We start from the raw sequence: 4,137 nt of genomic DNA, 5'->3' as shown, positions 1-4,137 counted from the left end.
GTAAGATTATTTTTCTACTATGCTAGTTAAATCAGATTGGCTGCTGGTGTTGGCATAGCTATAGGATGTGTGTAGGTCTTTCTACATATGGGATAGGTGAATACATGTGGATACATATTTTTATGTATAAAATTCATAAATATTGAGAAATATACAGTGAGGCATACTGTAATAGCTTATGCTTTAAGAAATACCAGTACGGGTCTATTACCCAGTGCCAGGCTGACAGGGAACTAACAAAGAATTTGAAACTTCTGTTTCACTGGCATTACAAATAATTGAGGGGATAAACCAAAGGATACTAAGTCTTGGTTGCTCTACTGTCTTGCGCCAAGTCCAAGATGATGGAAGAAAGTTATAGGCAAAATAGATGCCAAAAGCATCAGAAGTAAAGACCCTAATGCTATCTGAGTCCTAACGTTTCCCTGATTTGTAGCTGATAGAGACTGATTTCAGTTTGGAAGCATATAGTTTACTACTTTTCCAAGGATATTGTAATTTCTCATAACTCTTGACTTTCATTCCTAAAAGTACCAGCCTGCTAAATCAAGTTCCTCTTCTATCTCTACTTCTTCCAATAATCTCGTGAATTTGAGGCCTTTCTTCTAATTACTGATTTAATTTTAAAACGGTCTTATTTGGAACCTATTTGTGAACATACATTATTCATATAATCAGTTACCTGGTGTGGTCAGTTGCTACGCCTTGGTATTGCAGTATCTGCTGCTTGCATGAAACCTAAGCCAGCTAATAGCAAATTGACTTTGGTGGGAAAAAGAGAAGTAAGATATATGCAGTTATTAAGAGCATGTATTATTTGATATTATTAGATACATATCTTTCATGAAGACACCAAACTGTATTTGGTGCCTGTCAACAGTGAAGGTGAAGGTCTCAGAATAGGGAAGAAACTGCCATGTCTCTGTAACTGGTCCCACAATCATAGCATATTCTTCCTTGAGAACATCTGGGATAAACTCTGGATTTTATGTGTCATGTTTGAAATTATGTCTCTTTGTTCTCTAAAGGATGTATGTGAAAAATTTTTAATTGACATTTGACCTGAGTGCACAGTAATCTTTATAGATGCAATGTAGATGTCTCAAAAACTCACTCCTGCTGTAGTCCTCCTTATTGTCGCTATTCAGACCATTAATACTTTTCTTTAAGTACCTTCCTTTGCTATCTGCCAGTTAACTTCTCTTACTTCCTAGAGATTGGGAACTGACTGTGATAAAATTTTCTTGCACAGATAATTCCAGTGACAAAGTTGAAAGCTCTTACCGTTTTCAGGTTTTTCAGGATTTTTGTTGCTTTTTTATCTTTGGAATAAGTAAAATTCCTTATGCTTTTCTGTTCTTCAACCATCCTCAATGAGAGAGTTACTACTGTGATAAACCTTGCTAACTTTCATTTGACACATGAGAAAAACAGCACACAGGCTTTTCACTCCTCTCTGTTCTGATCTGAATTTTGAGGTCCTCTTCCTTAGGAATTAGCAAAACTAAACGAATTGTTTCGGGCTTCACCTGGAATCAAATTTTCCCATGTAGGTAGGTGTGTGGCACCTTATTCATTGTCATCCGGTACAATCCCACTGAAAGTTGATTTCTGTGTATCTACTATCTCAAGTTATGCCTGATGTTGATGGCATGCAGTGTTCACATAAGAAACCTTGATAGTTGGCTATCCTGTTCCTAAAAACTAGAAGGAAAGATTTAATATTTATTATATTTTTGAAAAAGAGTAATACTCAGTACTATTTGAGTTGGATTTAGTTTTTAACATTTTGGGCAGGTGATGCTGACTGCTCACAACTGTGAGAGAAAGACCATCTCCCTGGCCACTGGATCATAAAGTTTTATTGCAAAATAAAGACAGGAAATTCAAGGAAAAGCATTATGTACATTTACAATGTTATTTGATAAGTATTTTGAAATTTGAAATTTCTGAAAGGTACTAACGAAGGTGTTCTCTCCTGCCATGGTACTATTAAATTGGTAACACTGAAGCAATGTGGCTTTACAAATAAAGGGGTACATTAAAATCAGTGTCAGGTCTAACTCACTAAGAAGAAAGTAGGTTTTCTGTAAACTAAAGATGGGAAATATACCCAGCTCCATGTATTCTTGAAGTTATATAGGTTTGTCTCATCTGGAGATGACCTATATAGTTCACACTCTGCTTTCAGTCTCTACATCAACAACTCATGAAACCAAGAGATACAGCTCTGCTATGCTACAAAATGCAGACTCAACCCATATTTTTCAGCAGCTACTGTGTGCTCTGCTGGGAAGTTCTGCAGTACATGCCCACTTACTCCTGGTCCCTCAATGAGGTGTTGTCACATTATGAGATGGCAAAGATCTGATTATTTTTCATAGTGTTAATGTTTGAAAATAGACAAAAAAAAGACACTTCAGTGTTTTTACAATAGTTAAACTGCATGTCTGATAGAAGTAATAAATGGGATCTTCTTCATTGTGTCCCGTTCCTCTAATCAAAGCAAGTAATGATTTATTTAAACAAGAAGTCTCAACTATGTCAGTGGAATGATTTGTAGGCAACAGTTTCTAAGCAAAACTGGCAGAAAGAATGCTTGCTTATGTATGGTTTTGTAAGGATAGCAGGGGTTAGTATTAAGTGGATGCAAAGGGCTATAAACAAAGAGACAATTTCTTTCACTTACTGCTTTTTACTTGGCAGATTTTAAAAGCAGCATGCTGCAGCAGGATATATTCAACAGGAAACGAGGTGCATGTTCACTTATGCTATCATATGGATTGTGGAATTACGAATACTTTTTAGTTTTAACCTGGCAAGAATATTCTATGCCAGCTGCTAAGTATTAATATTGCAGTCAGAGTGAACTAGCACTGTTTTACTTCATGCCCCAGTACTGGAAATTTCCTGATGTAACTTGCTTAGGTAAAGTCAGAGAAGTCTTTAGGATCAAGTCCTTAGAAGCAAGTCCTTGTTGAAATATCAGATCACTTCTCTCTGAAAAAAAAAAGAAAAAAGAAAAAAGAAAAAAAAGAGTACAGCTGTTACTAAATATATGTCCTGGAACAGACTTGTTTAGCAAGTAAACATACTAATTTTTACTTTAAGTTAATACCAAATTGCAAGGAAATTTGCAGCTATGCTGTATACTTGTGGGAGGTGAAGATCTTAGATAATTTGACAGATGTCACTTTAAAAGGAAGAGACAGAATTAGTAATATGTGAGTTGTGCACAGAGCTGCAATCCAACATTAGTAATCTATTCCTGTCATTCTCAAATAGAGGGGAAAGTAGGTTAGTAGATGGCCAGGATGTCTCCACACTGCAACCACAAAACAAGCGCCATGCCTGAGTGGTGAATATATTCTTCATATACACAAAATGCAATATATCTGCAACCCGTGATTTTTTGTTAAGTAATCAAAGTCATCGTTATCCTTAAGTTGCATTGGTAAATTAAAAGGCTTTGAATGACTTTCCATGTATCTCACATTCCCAGTCATGATTATGTTAATTTTAAAGAAGGAAAAACTGAAAAATTCGGCTAAGTTTGCACTTTAGTCTCTAAACTCAAGGCAATTTAGAAATTTGCCAGGTCGGCGTTGGTGCCCAGCTGGGAACCTCAGCCTGGTGGTTGAAGCGGGGTGAGGTGGTGGGCCTGGTACATGGCTACTGCTCGACTTCCAGTTCATCCGATGGGAGCTCCCGCTCCGCAGCGAAGCAGGTTGCGACTGGCGGCCAAAGCCTTCTCCCTCGGGGCATCAGCTTCTCCCGAGTAGCCCCGAGTCTCTGCTGCCACACAGTCCTGTCCGGGAAAAGAAGAACACTGAGAAGCAGCAGGCGCCCCAGAGCGCCCGGAGATGCTGCCAAAACAAGGTTCACCTGGACCGCGCCGGGAAGAGCCCGCTCAGCCCCACCGCTCCCGCCCGCATTCCCGCAGCAGCGGGCTGGGCTCGCCCCGCGCGGCCGCACGCCGGGGAGGTGCCGGGCGGCGCGGCTCCGGCCCCGGCCGCTGCAGCCGCGCGTACCGTCTCCGTCTCCGCCGCCGCTCCCGCCCCCGCCGCCCCGCCCCGACACCACCATGGCCGTGGCGGCGGGGCGCGGGGGAAGGCGCGGCGGTCGGTGCGGGGGCAC

This window comes from Corvus kubaryi, unplaced genomic scaffold (genome assembly GCF_017639235.1).
Source record: "Corvus kubaryi isolate FWS band 111438036 unplaced genomic scaffold, C.kubaryi_AGA036_p1.0 37396, whole genome shotgun sequence".
In the NCBI taxonomy this organism is placed as follows: domain Eukaryota; kingdom Metazoa; phylum Chordata; class Aves; order Passeriformes; family Corvidae; genus Corvus; species Corvus kubaryi.
The sequence above is the reverse complement of the archived record's forward strand: the minus strand, read 5'-3'. Positions refer to the sequence as shown.